We start from the raw sequence: 6,500 nt of genomic DNA on the forward strand, positions 1-6,500 counted from the left end.
TGATTCAGATGGAAAAACAATGTTTATTCAATGTTGGCTTGCTGTCTGGGAAGGCATTAAAATGCAAACACTGTCAATTGCAATGCATCTTTTTTTCGATTTGTGGAATTCAGCATGCTTTATGTTTCAAAAACTATTGTCATTATTCTGCTTCCATACTCTGGCCCATTATCTCACCGACGTCGTGATTGAGCCGACGGTGCCGCATTTCAGCCAGAATCGGCCCGAGTGTGCTTGCTGTCTGGGCGTCCTTTGGTCAGCACGACATTACTTTATGGCGAAGTTGTGAGGACGTCGTCGTAAAGTTCCATTTTTTAGAATCTTGGCTGACGTTCCAGAAACGTCGTGGGCACGTCCTCAAAAGACGTCGTTAGATAGTCCCATGAAGAACGTTGTAGCGACATGGTCAGCTGGTCTCAACTTTTCATATTATTGCACTACATGTATTATCAGGTTAAGATACTATTTGGATAGCCTATATTTTGGGAAATATACTGAATTAATCAAGCAATTTAAAAAGATGCCATGAATTATTATATTTGTAGGTGTCATCAAATTAAGGACAAAACTAAAACCAAATAGTTTGCTCAGTAAATGGTGATCATTGTTAATGACATGTTTGTGAATGACTGAGAATGAGATTTATTGAAAGACGGCACGGGACAAATTAACATTTAAACCAGCACCGCGAGGCGTCACTGTACTGCGCAAAAGTGTGCCAGCAGACTGACACGGAGGAAAAGGTAAGTGCTACAAATCTACTTGTATTCATCGTTTTTACTGATATATAACGTTATTTGTCACCAAAGATGAGTAGTGTTTTGTATTTTTTGTAGGTCCAGTTTAATTCAATTAATAGATGCCCTGTTCGGTTAATTAGCTCACGAGCAGTCTCATGAGGCGGTCTGAGGTAACGTTAACCGTTAAAACATTGAGGTAAAATTTTATACTTTTCTTTCAGTTATTTGAAATTTAACACGATAAACTATTCACTTTCAAATTCTTTAAACTTTAACCATAGTAAAGTTAATTAGTTTGTTTGACTGCCTGCCGTTCGCGCTAGTCGATGATGCTCATGCTAGCCATACTGTAAACTTGAATATAAACCGCTGTATAAAGTTTAATTAACGTTAGACCGAGGCTGCCGAAATCATGTTAATTGTGGGATTAATAATTTCCGCCTTTCCCCCTCAAGTGACAGGCCTGTAAATTGTCATCTGCTCGTTAATGGTGTTTTTTACATGCATGCTTTTTATGCTAGTTTAATTCTCAAACAGATCTGATACTTTAGTTTCAACAAATCTTTAATAATCAAATGGTTCACTTTTTTTAGGTCCTGACTGCCACCAGTTGAGTCAATGATTCAGTGAGTTGCTTATAAGAAAAGATGCTCATTTGTTACAACCTTGTATTATAAATGTTTTATTCATTGCTATTTTATTCATTTATTCAAGGTTTTTTTTTTTTTTTTTTTTAATCATCAGGTGGAGAGACAGTCTGGGCAGCAGCAACAAGACAACTATTACAAGTAGAGATGGGTTTCAAGAACTGGTACTACTTTGCTTCCTGACTTGTTCAGTACTGAAAAATGGATATAAGCTACAGGATCAATAGTGCTGCTATCAGTATTTTAGTAACGTTGATTCATTACCCCTTTAGACACAACCACATATCATCCAAACCATCTCCAAGTGGATGGCAGCAAGGATCCAGGATCAAGAGATCATTCATCATGAAGACTGTTCCATAGGAAGCAGCGAATCCTGGGTGAAAAACTAAACCTGGTTGTTTCAGCATCACTCAGGCAAGACAAAATACATTTAAATTGATTTCAGTTGGTTGTTTCAGATCATCCTGATCATTCTGTTGTCCTGGATTTGAAGACATGCTGGAACTGCATTTCTCGTGGCTGAAAGATTTGTGCAGCGGTATCCAGACATATAAGCACCCTTCCTGGACCCACACGACTAAAGGCTCTGGAGGAGAGACAGGAAATCCACAGGGTTGGATTTAGGGATTCAAAAAAAAAAACAATTTTTCAGAACCGATCCGATACCGAAAATTCTGAGTATTTGCCGATACCAATCAGGGCTCGAAATTAACTTTTTTACTTGGTAGCACTGGTGCAAACACTGACAGATTTATTTCGTAAACCACCGAAGTTAATCTGATATCTGACGATATTTTTCTTGTGTTATTGTGCTGGTAGTCTAGCTGATTTTGATATTCTTCATATTCTGTGTGGTGGTCAGTTCACAGCAGTGATAGAAATTAATCTTTTCCAATAAGTTTAAATAGATTTTTACCTTTCATGGTCATCTTCACAATTAAGCCATTTACAAGAATATTCACTTCTTGTTTATTGAACTGTTGTATAAAATATCACATTTGTAATCATGCTGATTTTTGGAGGAAAAAACGGCACTGTTCGTGTGATATTAACTATATGAGATGATATAAAGCCCTTGAATTTTGTTATGCATTTTAATAGAGTGAATTATGCAGTGAAAAAAGCACTCTAAATGCGCACGTGCACTAGTCCAACCTACTGGACTTCATCACGTCATGTATGCGTGCATTCTCTATAGGTGTTTGGTTTGGTTTTTGCAATATACTCGATAATGTCAAATCGCACATCGTTAAAACAACAATTATGATATTATCGCAACCCCTTACATGAGCATCCTGACAATTTTTAAAGGCCTTAACGATTGAACCAGATGATCCTGAACGTTTTTCCACACTCTTGTCCCTGCATTTCTTGTGTTTGGCACTCTCTCTGTATTTAACCAAGCTCTCGAGCTTAAAATGTGTAGATTCGGTGGCGAATGCTGTTAGTGTTCCTGCAAACTCCGTCCCACAGGCTTTAAAGTGAAGCAGTGCATAGAGCACAGTGCATTTTCATAGCAGAGCCTCTCGAAGTCTTTCAACCATTCTCTCTGAAAACTGTACGCATTCTTTTCGGCTGGTGGATCAACATTCACCACATGATCGCTATCACCAGCACCATTATTTGTAACTTTAGGTGGTTTACAAATAAATCTGGAAAGAATCTGTCAGTGTTTCCTTTCATTTTCTCTCTTCTTCAGCCCTTTGCATTTCCCGCGGTAGTTAGCTCCCTGTCACCTGACAGCGGAAAGCAGTGACTGAGTGATTGACAGCTGATATTAACCTAAAATCTGCATTAAATTTAAGAACGTAAAGGTGAAGTTATGTAATGTTTGATAGAACGGCAGACGCCGTATCAACACACAGAAGGCACATGACTGAATGTTTTTAGAGAAATGAAAACAGGCACTACAACAATTATATGCACTCGCACAAATGCTCCCAAATATATTTTGAGGTCGCACAGATTAAAATATGGGAGCAATTTTCGAGCCTTGCCGATCCGATCCGATACCAGTGCAGTTTTTTTTTTAAAATCAATGTAGAATTTCTATACTTCTGTGTGTTGACCTGTGTGTTGACCGCTCTTTTGTGTGTTAACCACAATCTTCTAAATAGACAACTTAATTTTACTGAAAAATAACAAATGAAAAAATATATAATCATAATCTATGTGTCACAGATCCACCCATCGCATCATCCACACCAACCACCTACACCCGCTCACAATCACCAGATTACTAATCACCACCTGATGCCACTTACCTGCACACTATATCAGGACACTCACCTCACTCAATCGTTGGTTGGTCTCGAGGTTGCAAGCCAGTCTCACACCGCTATCTACCTCCTGGATTGCTTGTATCCTCTGCCTCACATCTCCTGCCAGAACGTGCCTGAAAGAAGGGTCAAGTTAAGATTAATTATTCCTCAGTTTGAAGTGCCTATGTTATATCGTCGTTTTGAACCCCTTGTGGAAGTTCTTTTTCTGTTGGACATTAATAAAGAAGAGTGTTACTACTTACCCAGTGTTTGTCTCTCCGTCCAGACGTGACAGAAGACCAACCCCTAAAGGAATTATCAAGACGATATGGTGGACCAAACTCCCCCAACACCGGATCCGTTCGCCGAACTGGTTCGCACACTCCGCGAATTCCTTCTGCCACCACCTGTCATACCATCTCCTTCCGCATGTCCCATGGCCAAACCGGCGATCTACTCCGGCGAGGCGGCCGCCTGCAGTGGCTTTCTGCTTCAGTGTTCCCTGTATTTCGAGTTCCAACCTCACCAGTTCGTGAACGATCGGGCGAAGATCGCCTTCATCATGTCTCTGCTGTCGGGAAGAGTGTTGCAGTGGGCTGAGGCGCTCTGGAATTCGCACAGCCCGATAGTGCGGTCACTGGATGCTTTTATCGATCACTTCTGTGAAGTATTTAGTCACTCTGCTTCCTCCATCTCCGTTCACGATGAGATCTTTCAACTACGGCAAGCCAACCTGTCCATTCACGACTACACCGTTCGATTTCGCACTCTAGCCGCAAGCAGTGGGTGGAACGAAACTGCGCTCTTGGCCGCATTCCGACGGGGTCTCGAACCCTCCATCAGACAACAAATGTCAATCATAGACGACACGGTGGGACTAGAAAGCTTCTTACAGAAGTCGCTGCACATCTCTCAGCATCTGAATGCTTGTCATGCTGAAGACGCCTCAGCCACTGCCTCACTTAAAATTACTCCACTAACATCCAAACCCATGCAACTGGGTCGTTACCACCTGTCCCCTGCATGTACTGCGGGTCTGAAAATCACTCGTTGCCTTCCTGCCCAATTCGCCCCACGAACTCGACGGTGAGTACGGTCCATCTCCACCCTGATGTCTCTGAAATTCCTCATGGTGATGCCCTAATCATATACCTGAACCGATCTTTTCCAGTCAAAATCCTCATCGACTCCGGTGCCTCTGGAAACTTCATCTCCTCGGCCAGTCTCCTCCAAATCCAACTCCCTCGGCTCTGGGGCACCACCTCTTATCAAATCTCCACAATTCAAGGCAAACCATTAAGTAAGGGGTTAGTGCGTCACCACACTCCGGAGATCACTCTCCGCATCGGACACTTCCACGAAGAACAGATCTCTTTTCTCGTTCTGGAGGAGGCCATTGTGGACGTGGTCCTAGGCCGGCCCTGGCTCGCTAAACACCTGCACCAGACCTGCATTGGAACTCGGGGGAGATCCTTCGTTGGAGTAACTCCTGCTTCGAAAAATGCCTCACCGGTCTCCCGGTGCCTCGCCAGACCGTTCCCTCCATCACGCTTTGTTCCACCACCATCGAAAGCCCAACATCACATAAATCCGTCCAAATTCCCTCAGTCTACCACGCCTATCAGGACGTGTTCAGTAAGGTCGCCGCAACACATCTTCCACCTCACAGACCCTGGGACTGCGCAATTGACCTGCTGCCTGGGGCCAAATTACCGAAAGGACATGTCTATCCCCTTTCGATCCCGGAGCGCGCTGCCATCGAGGAGTACGTAAAGGAGGCGTTACAACAGGGGTTCATCCGTCCATCCACCTCTCCCGCGGCATCCAGTTTCTTCTTTGTGGCAAAGAAGGCTGGGGGCCTACGGCCATGTATTGATTATAGAGCGCTCAATGCCCAAACTGTCAAGTTTGCCTATCCACTACCACTGGTACCCGCTTCCTTAGAAGAACTCTGTGGGGCCCGGATCTTCACTAAACTTGATCTCCGCAGCGCCTATAACTTAATTCGCATACGTAGGGGAGATGAGTGGAAGACGGCCTTTATAACACCCACCGGGCACTATGAATACCTGGTTATGCCGTATGGCCTTTCAAACTCACCATCTGTCTTCCAAAACTTCATGAATGAAATCTTCCGGGACATGCTAAACCGATTTGTACTCATTCTACATAGACGACATCCTTATTTATTCACCTAACCTCGAAGAACATAAAAACCATGTAGCCCAAGTACTCCAACGCCTCCGTCGACATCACCTTTATCTCAAACTTGAAAAGTGCGAGTTCCACCAGACCAAGATCCACTTCTTGGAGTATATCATAGACGCTGAAGGAGTACAGATGGATCCCGCCAAGGTGGAGGCTGTAAGAAATTGGCCACTGCCATCCACCATCAAGGAGTTACAGAGGTTTCTAGGGTTCGCAAATTTCTATCGGCGCTTCATCGCCCACTATAGCCATCTGTCGGCTCCCCTGACCTCTCTCCTCCAACGTTAGCCCAAAACACTCACCTGGACACCTCAAGCCACACAAGCCTTCCACCAGCTGAAATCCTCTTTCTGCACCGCTCCGGCTTTGACCCATCCGGACCCAAGCCACAGCTTCGTGGTGGAGGTGGATGCCTCTACGGTAGGAATAGGTGCCGTGTTGTCCCAACGAAAGGGTGAACCCCCTGTACTCCATCCATGTGCCTACTTCTCCAAGAAGATGTCCCCGGCGGAGCCGAACTATGACATCGGTAACCGCGAGTTGCTGGCCATCAAACTCGCACTGGTTGGAGGGCGCGCAACATACCTTCGAGGTGATAACCGACCATAAGAACCTTCAATACCTTCGCGAAGCCAAACGTC

At 44.0% G+C, this 6,500-nt stretch overlaps 1 long non-coding RNA gene across 2 annotated transcripts; it reads left to right on the plus strand.

Annotated features, from left to right (window-relative positions):
• The first annotated feature begins 672 nt into the window (after positions 1-672).
• Positions 673-1,787, plus strand: LOC131539390 (uncharacterized). 2 transcript variants are annotated; one of them, XR_009270847.1, is made up of 5 exons: positions 719-743; positions 837-936; positions 1,334-1,366; positions 1,485-1,551; positions 1,660-1,787. It is a non-coding gene; the product is annotated as an uncharacterized LOC131539390 (long non-coding RNA). The 2 variants fall into 2 exon arrangements; XR_009270849.1 differs by lacking the exon at positions 837-936 and having other exon boundaries at positions 673-743.
• The last annotated feature ends 4,713 nt before the right edge of the window (positions 1,788-6,500 follow it).

The sequence above is a fragment of the Onychostoma macrolepis genome, chromosome 01, assembly GCF_012432095.1.
Source record: "Onychostoma macrolepis isolate SWU-2019 chromosome 01, ASM1243209v1, whole genome shotgun sequence".
Lineage (NCBI taxonomy): Eukaryota > Metazoa > Chordata > Actinopteri > Cypriniformes > Cyprinidae > Onychostoma > Onychostoma macrolepis.